This window comes from Malania oleifera, chromosome 4, assembly GCF_029873635.1.
Source record: "Malania oleifera isolate guangnan ecotype guangnan chromosome 4, ASM2987363v1, whole genome shotgun sequence".
Lineage (NCBI taxonomy): Eukaryota > Viridiplantae > Streptophyta > Magnoliopsida > Santalales > Ximeniaceae > Malania > Malania oleifera.
Genome location: NC_080420.1, coordinates 49,370,072 through 49,394,141, shown reverse-complemented (window position 1 = coordinate 49,394,141; position 24,070 = coordinate 49,370,072). Strand labels below are relative to the sequence as shown.

Sequence of the window (24,070 nt, the reverse complement as noted above, 5' to 3'; positions counted from 1 at the left end):
TCATATATATAGACATGGGAGAAAATATAACCGTTGGGGACCTATTGGGTATTATTAAGAAAGTTTAATGATGTTTCAAATATTTTAACCCTGTTTAACAAATATTTACCAGTGGTAAAAATTAGGGCAACCCGAGAGGTTCGGTCGACCAGGTCTCATATGGTTCGGTCGACCAAGAGTATTTTGAACTAAATGGTTGGTCAACTGAAAGTCTTCTTCCAAAGGTGATTTTCCTATTTTATCGAGGTTCGGTCGACCGGGCCATTTTGAAATGGCTGGTTCAGTTGATCAGACCACTAGGAGTTTTCTCGAGAACCCTCGGTCGAACAGGTAGAATTGGAAGATAAAGGTTGGGATGGTCTAAGAACAGGAGTTTTCTTGCACCAATGTGGGCGCAACACCATGGACGATGCTAAACATAAACCCTTATAGAATTGGAAGATAAAGGTTGGGATGGTCTACGAGCAATAATGAAATGTTGCTGAGAATTCTCGGTAAGGTTCTTGCAGAGAGCCCATACCTCATTCTCGTGTTTCAGGAGGAAAGTACCAACACAAGATGCATCTACCAACGCCCTATCTCACTCAGCTAATTCTTCATAGAAGGTCTGAACTAATTGCCACCTAGGGACTTGGTGGTGTGGTTATTTGCATAAGAGGTCCCTAAAGCACTCCCATGTCTCGAAAAATAGGTCCCTATCCAATTATGAGAAAATGATGATAGCCTTCCTCAGTTGGTTTGTCTTCCCAATTACAAAGTACTTTTTTAAGAACTCATGTTGCATGGTGGCCCAGGTGGTCATCGAGTTCAGCTCTAAATAATTTAATTAATATTTTGCCTTATCATTTAGAGAGAATGGGAAAAGCCTCAATCCAAGGGTGTCATCATAAAATTAGATATCCATATGGGAGATTCAAGAAATTCATCAGGATGCTTGTAAGGATATTCAGTCGAATTCCTATAGAAGTTGGGGAAGCATTGAGATGATGGAAGTCCTAATCTCAAATTGTGCCACCTCAACATTCAGGAATTAGATGCAAGACAACGAAGTGTATGTGTTGGGTGAAGTAGTCTTTAAGGAGCTGAAGAGGTTACTCCTTCACCATAGGTTGGCGGGGAGCTTGAGGTTCCAAAATATGGAAGGAGAGAACCGAATTACATTCAACCATGACTTTAGGTTCGGATGACTCGGTTAACTCGGGACTAGAGGTAGATTTCGTTATTGAACTGCGAAATCTCTTAATCTCGGAGTCTATACGTACTAACTCAGGATCCAAAGAGCGCAAACCCAACATATACACATGAAGCACACAATCAAGACTTCAAAGTGAAAAAAAAAAAAAACAAAGTATAGTACTCTAAACTAGAAATTGGCTTACAAATATAATACAGTCCCTAGCAACGACACCAAAATTTTGTAGACTCACTCAGGCTTGGGTCCTTAACTACCAAAGATAAAATCTACAAACCTAACTACTCCCAAATTTAGTAGAACAGTGAGTAAGTTGGGTGTTGATCCTTAGGGATTGGTGTGTAGTTCTTAACCACTTCTAGCCTAATTTACTATACTTTGTGTAAAAAGTAAAAAGGAGAGATTTTGATTGTGTTTTTATTACAACTACTGAAAGTAGTACATCTATAATAACACTACTCCTAGAAAGCATATCTCGAAGTAAAAATCACACCTAAACTATTGTGCACGCTAACTATGTCTAGTGAGCTATTCGTCCTATGCTAACAACTAAGTGAACCATTCGATGGCAGAGAGTAGCGAAGGTGTACCAATTGTACAGAGCACGATCGGGAACCAAGGTATACTCTATCACAACGATTAAAAGATCACATCGTAAACGACTGTATCCTAATCCGTATAAGTGACTTAATACCTAGCTAGGATATCCTTTACCCTACGTGACTCTTAATCACTTCCTAGGCCTGTCACTAACCTAAGAGAGGCCAAAAAGGAACGCTAAGGTTTAAAAATTAAAATAGGAAAGTTTTACAAAATTCTCGCGAAACAATTCATGTTTGTCGGCCAGGTCACACCCTTGTTCTACCCTAGTCGCGCCCTGGTCGAGGCTCATGGGAAATCAAGAATTCGAATTCAAGTCTTCTCAACCTAGTAACACCTATAGGTCCTACTATTCAAAAGGATGATCAAGTCTTGCAGGATCTCAGTCTTTAACAAAGCTCAGGATCTCGACTTGGTTGCCCATCATTGTCTCCTTGGTCAAGTTGTTGGTCGAGACTCTCAGTATCTTTGGCTCTGCCAGCTTCAGTATCTTGACCAAGTCGCCCCTTGGGATCACTTAGTCAAGCACTTGGTTGAACCTTGCAACAGTTAATTTTCGGTCTTGAACCTTAGAGTCTATTGCTTGTGACCTAGTCTGCCCTTGTGTTGCTAGTTGCACCACATGGTCGAACAAGGCTTCTTTCCTTTGATGCATTGAGGCTCTAGGGTTTGGTTGAACATCTTATTTGAGCTTTGTGCTTCTCAAATACTCCTTTTGACTTCTTGTATTGCTTAACTCCTCGGTTTTAACCACTTTTTCCTAAAACATGAAAAAACCTTCCATAACTCCAAACTATGATAAAAAAGGGTATTTACAAGATAAATGAAGACAAAACAAAGGTAAATGAGAGCCTAAAATAGTATATTTTAGGGACTCATCATCACTGTAGCTAGCGCAGTGAGTTGGAGGGTTGCTGGCGCTCAAGGAAGGTTGGGGAGGCTCAGGCGACTAGGTTGGGTGTGGGTGCGATGAACAGATAGTAAGGAACAAGGAGAAAATGTGGTTTGAGCTTTGTGGGAAAAATGGGTTTTAAACAATTTTTAACTGTCTCAACCACGTCGCACCAGCTTTGTGCTAGTCACACCCTAGTCGCACCCCCAACAGAAGTAGTAAACCAATTCCCGATTAGGTCGCACCATATTGGAGTGCTAGTTGCGCATTAGTTGAACCTTCTTAGTACTTTGGAAGTTTGGAGGACTTTTAGGGCTTCAACCAAGTCGTACCTATGCGTGTTGGTCGCACCCTAGTCACACCCCCAACTAACCTATGACCTATTCTAAGGACCACAAACCCTACCCACACTACAATGTATAACCTATGGACTCAAAAAAGAACGAAAAATAACAAATACAAGGGGGTTGTCCCCCAAAGGCACTAAGTTCAGTCAAACGCAATAAATGCTTATTTCGAACTCACCCTCGTTCAAGGATTAGAGTTTCTTCCACCATTTCCTCATTAAACCTATTAAACCACTTCTCACTTTCCCATAGCCGTCCCTCTAAGATGGAGACTAAATCATAAATGGCAAGAAGCTGCTTATACAGGTCCTCTAGGCTAGATATAAAGGGGCTCTTAGGCTAAAGTATAACATCTAGAGGGACCCACCATAGAATTGAGGGAGCCACTTCCTCAACACATTCATCAATCATGTCAATGTCCATAACTTAGACATCATCGGGTGGATGTTGAGAAGCTTGAAATACATTCAGTCAGAGTTGCATGTTGCCAAAGGACACATCCATGATCGCGGTCCTACACTGAATGCAATCATTAGCCATAGCTAAGAATGACAGGGATCGGATCCTTGGCAGGGTCGAAAGGTTCCATATCTAGGACAATGAAGTCAATAGGAAAATAGAACTCTTCAACATTGACCAAGACATCCTCTATCACACTTCAAGGCCTTTTTACTAATCGATCGGTGAAACTCAAGGTGACTAGGGTGGGCTTCATCTCTCCTAAATTAAATTTCTTGTATACCGAGCAAGGAAGTAGGTTCACACTTGCTCCCAAATATAAAAAAGCCCTATCGATGGTTTAATCCCTAATTACACATGAGATGGTGGGAGCGTCAGGGTCTTTAAGTTTTGAAGGAATGTGACCTAAAAGAATTGAGCTCAGATCTTCAACCAGCTTAACTTGTTTGTTCATGTGCACCCTCGACTTTCACTTTTGTGTTCACAAGTCCTTAAGGATCTTGGTATATTCAGGCACTTGCTTGATAGAATCTAAGAGAGGAATATTGATCTTGACTTGTAGGAATGTGTCCATGATAGGCTCAATATTAGTTTCCTTCTTAGATTTAGAGGGTACATGAAGAGTTGCAGGGAATGGCACTGTAGGGACATAATGGGGAAGTGCTCAATCATTGGAGGGGGTAGGTATCTCGGTATCAGCTACTGGATCAGCAGAAGGAGGATTACATGGTTCATCATCGGATTCTTCCCTCATCTTATCCCTACCCTTTTATTGGTCTAACTTCTCCCCAACCCCATTATTTACCTCCCTACCACTCCGAGGAATTGTCACAGCCTGAGCCTACTTATGATACAATGAAGGACTAGTAGCCAGCTCACATTATACCTTGTATTGGCCCTTAGGGTTCACTAGAGGCTGACTTGGCAACTTACCCTCATCTCTCCTACTCAAAGATGTAGCTAGTTAGCCCATGGTGACTTTTAGCTTGGAAATAGACTAAGAGTAAGAGTGGATTAATTGCTGATTAACTTGGCGATAAGCTTCAATGCCCTTAAAGGCTTTCAACACTTTCTTCCAAAAAGATCTATCATATTGGGGCTAAGGAGGAGATGGTTGCTAAAAAGCTGAAGCTCTAGGGTTAGACACGGGAAGATTTTTGAGAGTTTTGGAATGGGTGAGGAGATGGATCAGTGGGTGATTGCTGAGGTCTTTGAGTTTGAAATCCTTAGAGCCTTTGGCCTCATGGACAAGTTAGGATGCTTACTCCACCTAAGACTGTACTTATTAGAATAGGGGTCATTAGATGGCATGCTATGCCAATTATGGGTGGCATTAACTTCCTATTGTACAAACTTAGGTAGGGGAGGCACATGGGGGCAATTATAAAAAATGTGAGAAGGATAAGAACAAATGGTACACACCTCTACACATACCACAAGTCGAGGTTGCTGTCCAAGGGACAAGAACTGATCTAACTTTTTCACAATAGTGTTCAAGGTATGCGCGAAGTCATGGCTAGAGGCTAACTCATAGATGCCCTTATGATGGGAAGAGGAAGATTAGGACGGTTTACGAGTAGCAAGATCATGCTGCTGAGAATTCTTGGCAAGGTTCACAAAGAGAGCTTAGGCCTCATTCTCGTGTTTTGTTAGGAAAGTACCTCCACAAGATGCATCTACTATGGCTCAATCATGCTCAGCTAATCTTTCATAAAAGGTATAAAATAATTGCTACCTAGGGACTTGATGATGTGGGCATTTGCGCAAGAGGTCCCTAAAGCACTATCATGTCTCAGAAAATTGTTCTTCATCCAATTTTAAGAAACTAGTTATTGCCTTCTTTAGCTGGTTAGTCTTCCCAATTGGGAAGTACTTTTTTAAGAACTCATGTTGCCTGGTGGCCCAATTGGTCATTGAGTTCGGCTTTTAGGAATTCAATCAATATTTGGCTTTATCCTTTAGAGAGAACGGGAAAAGCCTCAATTGGAGGGCATCATCAGCAAAATGAGGTATATAGATGGTGGAACATATTTCAAGAATATTATCTAGATGCTTGTAAGGATTTTTAGTTGAATTCTCAAAGAAATTAGGAAGCATCAAGATGATAGATGCCTTAATTTCAAATTGTGCCACCTCGATCTCTAGGAATCGGATGCAAGATGATGACGTGCATGTGTTGGGTAGGAAATAGTCTCCAAGAGGCCGACGAGGCTGTTCTTCCATCACAGGTTAGTGGGGAGCTTGGGGTTTTGAGTTTTGAAAGGTGGGAACCTGTTGATGTTCAGCCATGACTTTGGGTTCAGACAACTCAACTAGCTCAAGACTGGAGGTAGATTTCCTAATTGACCTACGGGATCTTTCAACCTCAAGGTCTATAGGCACTAACTCAGGATCCAAAGAGCGCAAACCCAACATATACACATGAAGCACACAATGAAGACTTCAAAGTATCAAACAAAAATCAAAAACAAAAGAAAACAAATAAAAACAAAGTAGTAGTACACTAAACTAGAAATTGGCTTACAACCATAATTAAGTCTTCAGCAACAACGCCAAAATTTAGTAGGCTCGCCAAGGCTTGGGTCCTTAGCTACCAAAGATAATATTTATAAACCTAACTAACCCAATTTTAGTAGAACAATGAGTAAGTCGAGTATCGATCCTCAGGGACTCTAGTGTAGTTGTTCACCACATCTAGCCTAATTTACTACACTTTGTGAAAAAAGGAAAAAGGTGATATTTGGAAATTGTTTTTCTATCAACTAAGAAAGCATGAAAATTTATATTAACACTACTCCTACAAAGTAGGTCTCTGATCATGAATCAAGCTTAGATTGTCATGTGCGCTAGTTATGCCCGGTTAACTATCCATACTACGCTAAACAATTAAGTGAAACGTTCGAGTGGTATAGGGTAGCGAAGGTACACCAATCGTCCGGAGCATGATGTTGAACTATGGTATACCCTATCCAGTGATCACCCTACATGAATCGTAACCTAGTTAGTATAAGTGACGGAATCCCTAGCTATATGATATCCTTTACTAGAGAAGTAAAAGTGCATGGAAATTAAAAACAAGGTATTTAAAGTGGATGTATTTAAATGAAAGTAGTAAAGAAAGCATGAATTAAAAATGACTTTAATTGGAACTCAACGACCTGTTACTAGTGATCAAGATTACAACCAAGAACTAGCTATCTATGCAGCAGCACAAGGAATTTGAAGGTTGTCATAGGCCTTTGAAGAATCCAAGCACAAAACCAGTACAAGGAATTGAAATCTGTTGACTTTGGTGTATTCCCAAGAGGGGGTGAATTGCAAATTTAAACTTTATTCGTAGGTTAAACCATATAACAGTATAACACAGCCTAGGGTCTTTCTAATTATACACTAATTGCATAGATAATGATATGCGAAAATTAAATAATGCGCAACATTCACCATATATTAAGCATAACATTCATGTGTAGTAAATAAATTGTAGAAATATAAACAGTGTACACACGATATGATATCGGGGTTTGGCCAATACTGCCTACGTCCCGACCTCAGCTCGCAAGCCAAAGGATTACCACTGTTGCTCACCTAAAGGGCGGAGCGGCACCGTTTACAACCATGTCAAATTCCCAGGGCTAACCTCAACCTTTACGCACTGTCCTTGTGGGGCGGAGAAGACCTCAGTACAACACCTTAAGAAGATGGTGCACCTAGCTTTCCTAACCAGGTCTAAGCCAATCCGAGACTATTCACCAAGGCTAGTCTCCCTCTTCAGGCCCACGTCTGGAATACAAATGATATAAAAATTTACGTATAAAAAAATGCTACTTACACAAGTAGATATGTACCACTATGCACAAAGACTAATCAATGCACCTCAAATAGATAGGAACCATAAGCTTTGTGCAATATGTGTGCTAAACACTCAATCTTATGTTAATATTCAATCAAGCACAAAAGTGTATTTTCAAACAATCTTTGAAACAATAAACCAAAGTATATCAATCACAGGTATGGTTTCAAAGATCTTCAACAAGTGTAATAAAAAATATCTCATAAAATAATTTTCTTAACAATCTAGCACAAGAAATGTTTGTAGTCAAAGCTTGTAAAAATATTTTGCTTCACAAATCAAAATACAAGCTTAGGAGTCATGCAAAACAAATTCTAAGACTCACAAGCTACTAAGTTTTTCCCCCACAAAGATTATTAATTAAACCGTGGGAAAAGCTTTTGCTAAACTCAAAATCAAAAAATCAATCACACAACTAAATACAATGAGAGTTATAGCTTTGTAGGATCCCTCAAGATATAGTCACTCGAAAGATTTTGCAAGGGAATAGTAAAAGGATGAGTATTAGGGTTCGAATTTGAAGAAATAACTCTAAAAAATATAGAGGAAATTTTGCTAATTAAAATCCCTAATCTCTCTCTAATTTTTGCAAATGAAGGTGTATATATATATGTCAAAATTATAACTTCTAGAACACAAATGGTATTATTAAATTTGTTTAATGAATTTTAAAACCAATTTACCCTTAATTAACCCAAGTCACTGCGGTTAAAAATTAAGCAACCCGAGAGTTTCGGGCGTCCGACCCTTGGTTCGGTCGCTTGAATAGCCACATACACAAAAGTTGATTTTTGGGTTTGGGTGCCTGAGGAAAGGGTCGGTTTGCTGACCAAGGCGAATTTCCACTTTGTCCACGATTCAGTCGCCTAGTCTTGAGTTTGGTTTAGCGAATTAACATGTTCGGTTACCCAAGGGTATTTTGAACGTAAAGTTTGGGCGCCCGAGTTGTTGGAAAGGTACAGGGTACAAGTTTAGTCGACCATGGATGTTGAAGTATTTTTGGGTTTGTTTGCCCAAAATTGGGTCAATCCGTTGATTGGTCAAAGGTTCGATCGCCCGAGGTGTTTTGAACACCACAATTCGGTCACCCGAAGCCTCACTATTTTAGTCCTTTAATTCCTAAGTTAATTCAATTAATTCCCGTGATAATATATGTGATATTGGAGACTATCTTATATGTTTGTGTAAGGACCTAAGGTGTTTCTAATGTCTTTTGGGTTGGCCGAAATAATCCGGCATCGGTCAACCGAAGAGTGATCCCTAAGGTCAATCTATGGTCTTGAGCTTAGAAGTTCCTATCACGCATGATATGCAGATTATTACAGATCGATAGATAATTAATATTATAGACCTTTCCTACTTTACTATTACAGACCCAAATTAAACATAATATAAATTACAATAAACAACAATTCAGGATTTTTGTTCTTTAAGTTGTCTCATGCCATCATATGATCTTGCTAATATGAACCTGCACACAAACTTGGAAAATGTTAAATACCAAAGTGTTTGTCATGATCAAAATGGGATATGACCCATAAGATCAACAAATTCAAAGCAGTAAATCTATTCTAAGTGGCACCCAAAGACTCTCTAGGTATGTCACTAACCAAAAAGGGAACAAAGGGGAACCCTAGGCATATAGACGAAGCTAGGTTTTACACCCAAAAGGATTTACAAAGGTTTGAATTCAAAATAGGAAACTTTTTTAAAAAATCTCGTAAAAAAAATCATTGGGTTCGCGTCTATCGACCAGGTCGCACCCATGACTTCCCCTGGTCGTGCCCTGGTCAAGGCTCGTTGGAATTTTGGGATTCAAACTTCAGGCATTCTCAACCTATTTGCACCTATAGGCCTTCCCGGTCACACTGATGGTCGAGACTTGCAAGATATAAGCTTCGGTAAATCTCAGGTTTCTTGATGTGGTCGCCCTTAGGGTTACTTGGTCAAGCTGTTGGTCGAACCTTGCAACACCTTACTTATAGTCTAGACCTTGGAGTCTTCCATCTGTGACCTGGTCACCCCCTATGTTAGTTGATCGCATCACATGGTCGAACCAAATCTTGTTTACTTTGATGAATTGAAACTGTGGGGGCTTGGTTGAGCATCTAATTTGAGCTTTGTGATTCCAAATTACTCCTTTGGCTTATTGTATTACTTAACTCCTCCATTTAAACCTGATTTTCTGAAACATGAACAAACCTTACATAACTCTGAACTATAATAAGAAAGGTTAAATACATGATAAATAAGAGAAAAATAAAGGTAAATGAGGGCCTAAAATAGTGCATTTTAGGAGCATATCAGGAAGTGAAAAAATTTCTTTTTCAAATAGAGCCGATCTTCTAAACTTATAACACAATTTCTGATTTTTAGCAAGACACAAATGAATTATACCACATGCCCGATGATTGATCTTTTCCCAATCTTTGTCGCCCATGTGCTTTGGCTTATCATCCAGAGCAACATCTAATTCCTACCGGTACACGATGCCCGTCACCTCAGATTGCCATATATTCCAAAATTATTGGTACCATTAAATTTCTCCACTTTAAACCGAGCATTAGCTATGGTATTTGAAGATGATGATGAAGTTGTTGGGGCTGTAGTTTCTGCCATATTCCAAAACTATATATCCAATAGAAAACCAATAGAATAGAAGGTGTAGGATAAATAGTACCGCTCTTATCCCAACGATGTCTACTCCGTATATCCTATGAAATTCCACTTTGACTCAGCCAACCTCTAGGGAGCGACTGAGACGCAATGGTCTCTGAGCACCCATTTAGACAATGTCTTTCTTAGACATCAAAAATGGAATCAAGGATCCTAACAGAGATACACCTTCGTATCGACACTATTCATGTTGAGACTCGAAGAATTATAGAAATTAAATAATAAAAGAAATGAGAGAAAATGATTTTTTTTTTCAAAAAGGGGATTTAGCAAGGTCTCGTCGACAAGAGCAAAGTGCTCGTCGACAAATAGGCTTCTAGGGATCGTTGATATGGATGCGTGTCTCATCAGCGAGATATTACCGAGAGGGTTGATTTCAGGGCCTAAAATTTGTCGACGAAGGGTAAGTGTTCGTCGATGAGCACCCTTCATGGACTTGTCGATGAGCTGACATGTCTCGTCAACGAATTCACCCTATATAAATAAGTTGAGCCCAAGTTTTTCACCGAGAATTTTGCACGAATCTCTCTCTCTCGCTCGCTCTCTCTCTCTCTCTCTCTCTCTCTCTCCTCTCTCTAAATTTTGACTCTCCCACCCTCTCTTTTCGATTCCGTCTTCGTTCTTCACTGATTTGACAATCAGAAGCCGCCACGCTACTCCTGGGAAGATACTCTTCAAGTCTACCAAAGTAGTTCGTTGGTTAGGCCAACTTGGGCAACATCCCAAAATTTGGGTAAGTTGGTTATTTTGAGTTTTCTAAGGTATATGGTTTTTCTGGACTAAGGAAAAAGCTTTCGATAGTATAATACTATAGTTTTGTTGGGGGAGATTTAATTTTAGGGTGTTGTGCTGGGGACACATGGGTGTAGGTTTGGTTTAAATTGTGGACTTCTGAGTGAGCCAAGTAAGGGGATAAATTAAGTCAGCATTTTCATGGAATTAATTATTATTATACAGTATTTATTTTCAGGAAAATATGTATGATATAGAACTATGTTTGGGAATATTATTGTTGAACAGGAAAATGATTTTTACACATTTTATATGGAAATATGATTTCAGAATAAATTATGATTTTGTGAGGCTATTTACATTTGTGTGGCATAAGTATAATATTTCTATGAAAATTATGTTATATTGAAATACTATGATTTTTCTAAGATAAGCATGTTATATCAATTTTCAGGGAAACCCTAAAAACAGTACAAGAACTATGATTTTAAGAATATTATATTAACAAGTGCAAGATTTTCATGTACAAGTACGTCATGTTATACCAGTGTTGGTGTCCTTATTTTTACATTATGATATGACGGGATAAAATGTCGTAATTATGCATGTTATATCAAGATTCAAGAAAATATTACCATGTCTTGTTTTACTCTGAAATGTGAAACTGCTATGTTTAATATCATGAAATGTATTGTATGTTATCATAACCCGAATAGCTCAATTTAGTTTCACAAAGCACAGTACCATAGCAGTATGTTCATGTTTACGTTTACATTTACGTTTGTATTAGTGCTACCACACATCTTATATAGAGTGTGGGAGATGGAAGTCAATGTGGCTTTTTGGGAGTGTCGCAGTTCCCCTAGTAGTCCAACACAGGTGGAATAGGCCCATCATATTTACACTATAACCGATGTTGACTTAGCAGGGTCAGCCAGCCATTGCTAGGTCCCGCCTTCAAGTCGTATAACCCTATCATGTGGGGGGTAAGACATAACGATAGCTAACTATCTATCTATCTATCATGGGTAATAATTCAAGTATGATATGTTTATATAAGATGATTTTTCAGTACATGAATTTAGTATGTTAAACTATGTTATGTTAAATCATGTTTTATTCAAATATGATACAACTGTTTATACCTGATATGAATTATGTACTGTCTATATGTATGTCATGAAAAATACTCATGTTGCCACTCACTGATATTAATTTGTCTTCCTTACTGAGAGGTGCCTCACCCCATCGTTACAAAATTTCAAGAAATCCAGATAGGAATGTGGATAGAACCCTGCAGCAGTAGAAGAGGACTAAGCTACCTTGTCTATAGGGTAAGTGGGTGCACTCGGATTAGATGGATTTTCGGGTTATGACCATAGGATACTTTTTCTCTTTTTGTGGATGACTGTATATATATATATATATGACAGATTCAGTAGATATGGTTTCTTGTGTTTTGTGGCATGTATATGATTTTATGTTTTCGGCTTCTTAGGTATTAAAGTTGTATGACAGGTATATCCCTAGTACCCATGGGTCCATGTTGATCATGACTTTGGAAGTTTAGCGTGTTATTAGAATTATTATAAATTTTATTATGTGGGAAAATATACATATATATGGTAAATAGGCAGGTTGTTAGAGTTTAGTGTCAACGCCTAGGTTGTTAGGTTCAGTAGACTCTAAAGTGCACTGGAAACAATACCAGAGTATAGGAAAAAGGATTTAAGGTTTTGTTCTGTAGTTGGAGGCAGGACTTCTGTGGTGGTTTCTGTGTATTTCTTAGGGTGACAATTTCAAGAAAGTCGTAGTAAACTATTGTCGAGTTGTGTTTCTGAAGTGTAGGACTTGATCTTGAATTAAAATGAGGATGTTAAGATAGAAGGGATACTAAGGGTTTTGGTTAGATACATAGATTGTAAGGGTATGGTCCCTAAGCTATCTTTATTATCATTTCCAAATGGACCTTGGAGGTGATGCGAGCGGTAGTGATGGTGCAAGGCCCTCGGGTGCAGATGGGGCTAATTCAGATATGGTTTTACGTAGTATGGCTCAACAGGTCATGACTAAGATCGTACGAAGCTCCAGAGAGCAGGGAGGACCGTCTACAGGCCATAGGTGCACGATAGAGAAATTTACCAAAATGAATCCTTCGACATTTTTAGGAGGAGCCGATCTTGTAGTCGCCGAAAATTGGATGTAGGAAATAGAAAAAGTATTGGAAGTACTAAAGTGCACTGAAGAGTAGAGGGTCTTATTTTCCACCTATAAATTGATAGAAGAGGCTGAAAGATGGTGTACTACGGTGGAACTGTTTGAGGAACAGAGGGCGGTGCCTATAACTATGACCTGGTGCCGTTTTGAAGATTTGTTCTTTGACAGATACTTTTCGGCCATTATCAGGGAAGCTAAAGTGAAGGAGTTCCTAAACTTGAAGCAGGGGCAGAAGAAGAGGTCCACGCCTTCAGGCTTTTAGCAGGGATCTAGTTGAGGCCACTAGAGGAGAGGAAATTATGGCAGAGGACAGAAGCAGGAGACTGGGGGCCATGGGGTTCTGGGAGTGCACACTTACCCTGTTAGTCAGACATATGGAAAGAGACACTAGGGAGGGTGTTGAGCAGGGAGAGGCATTTTCTATCACTGCAGTGTATTGGGACATTTAGTACGAGATTGCCTTACACCACCTGGTACCACACTTGCTCCCAGACTGTGCCGAGGAGGTTATCAAGTGTCTCGTGGAGGCCAATAGAGGAATGTAGCTCTAGCGAGGATATATGCTTTGACGCTGGGAGACGCGGAGGCCGCAGATGACGTCGTGATAGGTACATGTATTGATTAATCATATCAAGCTATTGTTTTTTTTAATACAGGTGTCACCCGCTCATTTTTGTATGCGAGATATGTTAAATTGTCGGGTGTTGAAACACAGTTATTAGATGTTAAATTGTCAGTAGCAACACTGATAGGGTTAATGGTGAGGTGTCGTAGGGTGCTCCGGGATTACCCTGTAGAAATTCAAGGGAGAGTATTACCAGTTAACCTAATTGTGCTAGATTTGCATGGATTCAATGTAATACTGGGTATGGACTTGCTAGCTACTAACTATGCTAGTATCGACTATCATCTGAAAGAGGTGATTTTTAGACCACTAGAAAAGCCAAAATTTAGATTTGTAGGATCGCGAGTGCAATCTCAACCTCAGTTAGTGTAAGCCATGCAGGTGAGAAGACTACTTCTAAACGAATGTCAGGGGTCTATGGCTTATGTAAAGGAGGTGATAGAAAATGAATTGAAACTTATCAGTACACTAGTGGTTAAGGAGTTTATGGAAATTTTTCTAGAAGAACTACCTGGGTTGCCTCCCTGACCATGAGATAGATTTTACTATCGACTTACTTCCAGGGACAACACCGATCTCTAAAGCTCCTTGCCAAATAGCCACAGAAGAATTAGGAGAATTAAAGGATTAGTTGCAAGATTTATTAAATAAAGGGTTTATCAAACCTAGTGTATTTCCCTGGGGAGCTCCAGTGTTATTTGTGAAGAAGAAGGACGATTCTATGAGGATGTGCATAGATTATAAAGAAATAAATAAGGTAACAATTAAGAACATGTATCCTTTACCCCGTATAGATGACTTATTTGATCAGCTTTAGGGTACACGGGTCTATTCCAAAATCGACCTAAAGTTTGGTTATCACCAGGTGAAAGTTAAAACTAAGGATATCTCAAAGGCAACTTTCAGGACCAGGTATGGGCATTATGAATTTCTAGTTATACCATTTGGTTTGATGAATGCTCTTACTGTATTAATGGATTTGATGAATAGAATTTTACAATAGTATTTAGACCAGTTCTTTTTAGAATTCATTGATCACATATTGGTCAACTAAGGAGTTTTGAGGAGTATGAGACACATCTAAGGCAAGTACTTCATATAGAGACCTGAATAATTTTCGTAATTTAATAATAGGAGGAGGAGAAGAAAAGAGGAATTTAAACAAAGTCTCGTCAATGAATACAGGGAGTTCATCGACGAGCACACTTGAGGGGTTTGCCGATAGGGACATGTGTCTCGTTGATGAGAAAATACAGAGAAGCTATATTTCAGTTCTGAATTTCGTCGATGAGGAGTAAGCATTCATCGACAAATTTCCTTTTTGGCCTCGTCGATGAAGTGACGTGTCTTGTCGACAAAGGCCAGTGTATAAATAGCCTAAACTCAATTTTTAAATAGAATTTTCATGCGCAAGCCCTCCTTTCTCTCTCTCTCTCTCTCACACACACACACACACACACACACTCTCTCTCTCTCTCTCTCTCTCTCTCTCTCTCTCTCTCTCCTGTTTGTCCCTTCCTCTTCCCTCTAAGATTTTGGGCCAGATTCTTGCCGGTTCAACAATCTGAGGCCACAACGACACTCCTGGGAAAGTTCTCTTCAAGTCTGCTGGAGTGGATCGTTGGTGGGGCTGCCTTGGATTTCATACCAAATTCAAGGCAAGACTTTTTATTCAATATTTGGCTTTTCCATAGTTATAAGAAATGTAGTGCACAGAGAAATACTGATGTTTTGTTTAGGGAGATATTGTTTTCAGGCTGTTGAATGGGGAACCCTACAGGTGTAGGACTAAACTTTATAGGGGCTTTTCAGTTAACAGGTAAGGGACTAAACTAAAACAGTAATTTTCCATTAAAAAATTATTATTATTTATTAGTAGATTTATGTTCAGAAAGCATGTATTATATATGAGCATTATTGAAAAAAATGTATATTTGGGAAAATACTGTTGTTATACAAGAATGTATATTTTTAGTATGAAATGTCGAGAAATATAATTTTAGAACAGAATGAATGATGTTGACTCTACGAGTTCAATCCAGTTTTGATAATGACAAATCACTTGGTATTTGATATGTGCATTGAGTTTGTGAACAATAACTATATTAAGCATACACGGAAAGATAATGAGTCATGGAAGCCATAAAGGAAAGCTGACATATCTTGACAAGATCCATGGAACTCAAAGAGTATGAGAATCAAGATGCAAGCGGAAAAGTTCAAGAATGTCATGGGAATGGGTACCTAGAACTCATGTATTTATATTTTCATATGATTTAATTTGACGCTCAAAACATATACCTTAGAATGACTTTAGGACTCATGCATTTTATGAACATCATTAGGGGACATTCATGGACTTAGAAATAATGTCAAAACCTTGGAAAATATTTTTATAAAAGAGCCAAGAAAGAAAGCAAAACAGATTTTTGAATTGGAAAGAAAATATATAGAAATTGGGAACTTCAGATGACTGAACTTTAAGTTCGGTTGATTGAAGAATTTCCTCGGACATTTGAAGAATAAGCTTAGTCGTCTAAAGATTTATTGGTGAAAAAAAAAAACTGGTAGAAGCACCTCAGATGATTGAACTTTGACTTTGGTCGTCTGAACTCGATGCCCCAGTCGTCTAACCCTTCACCTTGGTCGTCTGACCCTCTGTCTAGGTTATTGTCTCGAAGGATAAAAAGGACTTCAGTCGTCTGGGCACTTGACCTCAGTCGTTTAAACTTGTGGGAAAGATTAAAAATCTAATTTTTATTGAGCAAACATGCAAGCTATCTTATAATCCAATGGTCAAGATTGGTTCTAGGGGTTAAACACCTATTTATACTGCATATCTAAACCCTAGTACAAAAGAGAAAATAGAAACGTGAAAAGCTAACACACACAAGAAGAGAAAAACACATCTTGTTGACAAACTTGAGCTAAATGCAATATGATTGCCTGCACTCCAACTGATATTCATCTTCTTTGTACTAATCAACTCAGAAAACCAAAAGGGATCTCACTCATACATCTTTCGTTCAACTTGGTATTGAGGTTTGATTAATCCATTTAGTTTTATCAAGAGATTCTCATATCAATATCTGTTTTTGAACATCCTTAGAGGAGTTTGATATCAAGTTTTCTCATTCATGTAAAGATTGTTTTTGACAAGTTGAATAATTGAGAAAGTTTTATTTGGCCATTGTTTAAGGAGTAATCATTCAAGTGTGTTCAAAGTTAAAGACGTGATATTTTGGTTACTTGTAAACTAGTTGATTAGATATCCTAAGAAGTGCATAACTATATCTATACATATTGAAGGATATTTACTGAAAATCATATATTAAGCTTTTGATCCTTGGTATTCTCATCATATAGATACACACACACACACACACACACATATAGATATATATATATATATGCATTAGGGCAAATACTACCAAGATCACATTGTGATTGAAATCTTGAGAGAAATATTGTGTTTGACAAAATGTGTGTCAAATATTTGCAATCTTCAAAGCTATTTTTGTATTCAAAGATTTTACCTAAGTTCTCCATAGTAGTGATTCATATAAATATTTTTTGAGAGATTTGATAAAAATAATTTTGTGTGGAAGCATATCATATATAAACGATTACATCATTTCATACAATCTAGGCTTCAAGTTTAATCATATGTTAATGTATTAGGAATTTGAATCGTACTCACTAGCTTTTGTTGGAAGTAATTTTGAGTGTTTTATAGATTCATTGTATTCACAGTTCGGCTTGTGAATCGGGGTTTGAGGAGAGAGATGTATCTCTTGTAAGTAGCGGAGTAGGAGGGAGTTGTACTTCTTGTAAGTAGCGGATTGTAAGGGAAGCTCCATCCCAATTTAAGGAGCAGGGATTTTAGTGAAATCCTTGAGTGGGTTGCTCAAGGAGAGGATATAGGCCGAGTTGGCTGAACCTCGTAAAAACTCTCTTTGTCTTCTCTTGTCTTCTCTCTTCCCTTAACTCTTTACTTTCCGCACTACTTTACATTATTTGCTTTGCATGTAGATGTTGAATTACTTTGCACATAATTAATTGGGTAGAAAGAACTTACTGATAAAATCAACTTAAATGAGTTATAAATCCCAACAATTGATTTGGTAATTATACAAATAGGGATTTGGTGGTTAATAGGATCAAAGAATTTTAAAATACCAAATTCACCCCCCCCTCTTGGGATTACACCTTAATCAACATTTGGTATCAGAGCAGGTTTACATAGAATTTAGTCAATTTGTAAAAAAATCACATGACACATATCGGTGTAACTCCATTCGGTGAGGAACACTTATCCACTAGACCACTCATTTTCTGTGGTGTAAATTACACCTATTGGAAACATAGGATGAGCATATATCTATTGAACGTAGATTGGAAGGTATGAAAAATAGTGACTAAGTGTAATCAATTTCCCATGAAAGTAATTGATAAGATTAATGTACCTAAAACTGAAGATGAGTATACAGAGGTAGACTGGAAATCAGTACAAATCAATGCTACTGCCATGAACTTGTTTTTTTGTGCAGTAGATGTCAATGAATTTAATAAGGTAATGGCATGTAACTCGACTAAAGAAATTTGAGAAAAGTTAGAGGTTACATATGAAGGCACTAAGGAAGTCAAGGACAGTAGGATAGACATGCTCACCAGTGAATATGAAGCATTTAAGATGATTGTAGATGAATCTTTTCAATTCACGTACACTAGATTCACACACATCATTAATTCTTTAAATGCTCATGGAAAAAATTACCTTACTTATGAGTTGATCAGGAAAATAATCATGGGATTGCCTCTAGTGTGGGAAACGAAAGCTACGACAATAGCAGAAGGGAGAAATTTCAAGGTGATGTCAGTGGACAAACTTATTGGATCGCTCATCACCTATAAGTTAGCAATAAATGAGAGAAAGAATGAGCAAAGTAAAGCAAAGAAGGTCACTGCACTTCAGGCATCATCAAGCTACTCAAGTGAAGGAAGTGATTCTGAAATGGATGATGAGATGGCCTTGCTTACAAAGAAGTTTGTAAAGTCCTTGAAAAAGAATAAGAAGTTTGAAAAAAAATTTTGGAACTCTAAATCCACTACAAAAAATCAGGATATTAGTGACGGTTTTAAAATAGTTGCTCTATGTGCCATTGCTACTAACTTTTAGTGACGGATTCAACTTTCGTCACTAATAATGGAGTACTAGTGACAGATAAAATTTGTCACTAAAACCCTAACACTGTCACTATATAGTATAGAACGGATCAACTCAAATTCGTCACTAATAATAGGCGTATTAGTGATGAAATAGAAATTCGCCACTAATAGCAAAGGTATTAGTAACGAATTATAAATTCGTCACTACTAGTAGGGTATTAGTGATGACATAGATATTCGTCACTACTAGTATGGTATTATTGATGAATTAGAAATTTGTCACTACTAGTAGGGAATTAGTGACGAATTAGAAATTCGTCACTACTAGTGTGGTGTTATTGGTGAATCAGAAATTCGTCACTAATAGGAGCGGTATTAGTGACGAATTAGAAATTCGTCACTAATAGTAGGGTATTAGTGACGAGTTTGAATCCTTCACTAATAATTAGAAAAATTAAATAACTTTTTATACTAATTTTATTTAATCATGAATTCTTATATAAAAATCAATAATTACATTTTCGAATATATAAACTAAAACCATAATTACTACAAAATTCGTAAATCATTCAAAATTTCGAATTTAAATACAAATTCAATTAAAATGAAGAAATAACATATGTTTAGATAACAAAAACTATTTAAAAATATTCAAAATTCAAATACAAATACTAATACAAATTAAAATTAAAATAAAAAAACTCCATTTGTTCAAATAACAATAAAAATTGTAAAGAAATAGTCAAAAGTTGCATCTGACAACTGTAGTGCATGCATGGATGGCATCGTGCTGATGTTATGATAGCTTGCATCTGACGACTGTAGTGCATGCATGGATGGCATCGTGCTGATGTTATGATAGCCGCGAATCCAACAAATTAAGAGTCATTTAAAAAAATTAGTATACCAAATCAAGGAGAGCAGATGCTAAGTATAATCAGGAAAAATAATTATATGATATAACAAATTGGCAAAGATTTCATAATCATGCATATTACATAATTTGTAGGGTAGTAATATCAATAATGAAAAATGCAACGTTGCGTTTGAGAACATAGATTTCAAACATTTTGAATGGATTTGGACAAATTTTAATACAATTTAATATTACGTTTTATTTAAACTCAATGTAAATTCAAGTCCAAGGTGTCTTGAAGCACGAGGAGCATAAAATTATATTGAAATTTATTAAAGTCTATTTAAATCTAAACTTAAGATGTAAAATGCATGCTCTAGAACACAGCATGAGATTAGTTTATGGGGGATTTGCACAATGACTCAATGAGGTATTAGCATTGCGTGGGGAAGGGGATGTAGCGAATAAATCCAGCCGAGGACACGTGTCCAATTAGCATGCTTTACTGTTTTGTAGACAAGCATTATTGCTATACTTGAAATAAAACTCTAAACAGTGATTGTGGGGTTTGCAGAGGAGAGAAATGGGAAGATTCATGGAGAAAAAGGTCATGAAATGGCATGAGCAAGTGTGTATCTTTTCAAGTCTTAATGAGAAAATATTAGAACTAAGTAAAATATGTCAATCAAATGGACATGAAATTGGTCATTTGTTTGGTAGCTGAGAAAATCATGGAAAATAAAATATGCCCTAGGCGCTTTCATCTATGATCTCATGCATGGACCATTTTTTTCCTCTTTTTCTTTTCTTCTTTTCTACAGTGACATTGCAACCCATATGTCCAGACGAATCTCTAATTATGCCTTTTTCAAATAATTATGAAAATGATGATCCCTCTGAGTTATGTATATATTCAACTTATGCCTTTTTCAAATTTTCAAATCCTCAGCCAAGTGTTTATAATATTTTCAATGATTTCGGCACGACAATGAATGCTTTAAGCTTATTGACCCAAAAACATATAAACGAATGTCCGTTCTAAATGAACTAAGTCTACATTGCCTCATTTATTAGGATTCCTAAGTTTCACTTATCATTTCAAAAATATTTTAACATTAAACTAAGCCTATCTTTTCTTTTTTGTTTGGGAAAATTTTAACGCAATTTCGGCAGCATGTCGTCTGTAAATTGGACGTTTTCCCATAAAACCTGCACCTGATAGGTTCAAATAGATCATTTATAAGAAGTTTAAGGCACACGAGAACCTATATCCACTACCAGCATGTAATACACATCAACTACATTCACCATGCAGGAGGCATTCTAGACTAGCATGCAATTGATAAATTCCTTCTTATATCTTTCATCAACATTCCATTCATTTTGGGTCAGGAGTTCAGCTTTATGTTCACTATATGCAACATTAGTACAATGTAATGTCAAGTAAGTATATAATTATGCATATGTAAATACAATGCAAAGTAAGGAGTTGGAACCACGTACACGATATATGGAACAATGTCATCAGAATTGTTGAGGACGTAAAAATGAGCCTTTTCTAGGTCATCCATATCAATGAAATCGTAAACTCGTGCACCAAGAGGCTGAACATTTTCTCGAAATATAAAGCTCCTGGGTTCTTCATCTTCGGCATTAATAGCATGAACATCTGCATTTTGCTCATTACGAGTGAACATTGTGTCAATATCATGTAGATACATTAAGCTAAATGCAAGACATTCACTGTCAATGTACACCTCAATGATTGAACCTTCCGGCTGTGCCTTATTGCGCACGTACCCCTTCAAAGTGGACAAGAATCTGTGCATTTTACGTAGCATTATAGACTTGTAGACACAATAAAGAAAAAAAATAAAAACAAGGAAATCACGTGACCATTATACAAGGACTTTATACTTTACCTCTCAATAGGATACATCCAACGATATTGAACTGGTCCTCCAATTTTGGGCTCCCTTGGTAAATGGATGGTTAGGTGGACCATCAAATCGAAGAATGCTGGTGGAAAAATTTTGTCCAGCTTGCATAGTATGATAACGATGTCATCCTCTAATCGTTCAAGTATGTTTACGCTCAATTTTTTTGAGCACAACTACCGAAAAATGAATCCCAGCTCAATCAGCACTGAGCAAACATCTTCAGTCAAGTGTCCATGAAAGAAAATGGGTAAAACCTGTTGTAGAAGGACGTGACAGTCATGACTTTTCATTCCTAGAATCTTACCTTCCTTCGTGTTTTTGCATCAAGCTATGTTTGACACATATCTATCGGGGGACTTCATTGATTTCAACCATTCGAAGAATTTATTCTTCTCATCCTTCGAAAATGTGTAACAAGCTAATGGCATGAGAATTTTGTCCCCATCACGAAACAGGTGCAACTCAGGCCGTGTTCCCATATCTTCCATATCTCGGTGAGCATTTGCGGTGTCTTTTGTCTCCCCATTTATATCAAGCAATGTATCAATGACATTCTCACAAATGTTCTTTTCGATGTGCATGACATCCAAGTTGTGGCGTAGTATAAGATCTTTCCAGTATGGCAACTCGAAGAAGATGCTTCTCTTTGTCCAATTCAACTCCCACTCAGTGCGTTTTCTTTTTCTACTGGTCGATGGTTTCCCAAATTTTGCATCTCCGATCAACCTTAGCTGGTTTAATATCTCTTCTTCCCCACTTAGCCGCTTTGGTGGCGGCCTTCGTTCGGGTTTTCCATTGAAGCTTCTGACGCCATAAGTCCTCCAAGGATGTCCAGTTTGTAGAAAATGAAAATTATACATAAAGCATAACTTGCGTCCATGCTTCAAGGATAAGGACCCAACATCCTTATTACATACTAGGCATGCTAAGTAACCTTTTATACTCCAACCTGGCAAGTTGCCGTATGTGGGGAAATCATTCATTGTCCACAAGACTTGTAGCATGCATCTGAAATTTTGTCCCAATTTCCACATTGAATGTCTCCATTCCATTTTCCCATAATTGTTTCAAATCATCAATTAATGGACGCAGGTAAACATCAATATCATTACCAGGTGCTCTGGGTCCGGGAATCAGCAGTGACATATAAATGAAAGGTTTTTTCATACATCGCCATGGCGGCATATTGTATGGCATCATCATAACTAGCCACATGCCATATGGGTTGGTCATGTTATCGAAAGAATTGAACCCATCTGAAGGAAGGCCAAGTATGATGTTGCAAGGATCACTAGCAAACCACTGATGCATTTTATCAAATTCGGCCCAAGCTTCGGAGTCCGCTGGATGGCTAAGGGTGTTTCCATCTTGAAGACGTTTCTCTTGATGTCATCTCATATCTATAGAAGTCTTTTTGCACATATACAATCGTTGCAGCCATGGGATTAATGGACAATATCGCAAAACTTTTTTGGGGATCTTTTTACCCTTCTTCTAATTAGTTGTATACCTCGGTTCACCACATTCTGGGCACTCGTTCGCATTTTCATGTTCACCATAAAAGAGTGCACAATCATACCTACATGCATGTATTAGAGTGTAACTGAGATCCAATTCACGCATGTATGTCTTCGCCTCATAAAAAAACTTGGGAAGTGTTTCACCATCAGGCAATGCTGCCTTAATGAGGCTTAAATGCATATTGAATGTGCTCTGAGATAACCCATGCATTGTCCTTGCATGAAACAACTTTATCATAAACTCTAATTTTGAGAACGTTTTACAGTTTGGATATAGCGGCACCTGTGCATCCCTCATTATATTAGCAAATGGTTTACCGAGTCTATTCAACGTACTAGCATCGCAAGGTACGTTACCTACTGAAGTAGGTTCATCACCAGTACGCGACATAGGCACATCACCCATGTCAATTGCAATCCCCCTTTGCAAGTCACCTAACATTTCAATTACCCCTTCCAAACAGGTATCACCACCTACTATATTTGCACCCTCATCTTCATCGTTATCATCATCACTCTAAACTGCGTAATCTTCACCGTGGAACACCCATGTTGTGTACCTTTTCTCCATTCCAAAGTCTAACAAATGTGAATGAACCAAATCAATGTGTTTGAATGTTATGTTCTGACATTTCTTGTAAGGACACCTTATTATACTAGCTTTGTTTGCATGAGGACGCGCGAACTCTATGAAATCATGTACCCTTTTCACGTATTCTGGCAAAAACCTACCCCGAGCGTTCATTCAACTCTTATCCATGTTCAATAATTACCCTATAATATGTTCAAGTAAGTGGTGTTCATTATATTCTCATAATGTTTATCATGCATGCATCGTGAATCCTATAATCAACCATCATACTCTAAAGGGTACAGATCCTATCCTATTCAGGAATGTTGCATTTACATTGCGGTCAATCGCTCAAATTCCTTCATCGTAGTCATTATAAATTTCGGCAACATCTCCCCATGGCTCTCCAAGTACACGAGATGGG

At 37.7% G+C, this 24,070-nt stretch overlaps 1 non-coding gene across 1 annotated transcript; it reads left to right on the top strand.

Annotated features, from left to right (window-relative positions):
- The first annotated feature begins 5,231 nt into the window (after positions 1 to 5,231).
- Positions 5,232 to 5,337, top strand: LOC131154687 (small nucleolar RNA R71). The gene has a single exon (XR_009136603.1). It is a non-coding gene; the product is annotated as a small nucleolar RNA R71 (small nucleolar RNA).
- The last annotated feature ends 18,733 nt before the right edge of the window (positions 5,338 to 24,070 follow it).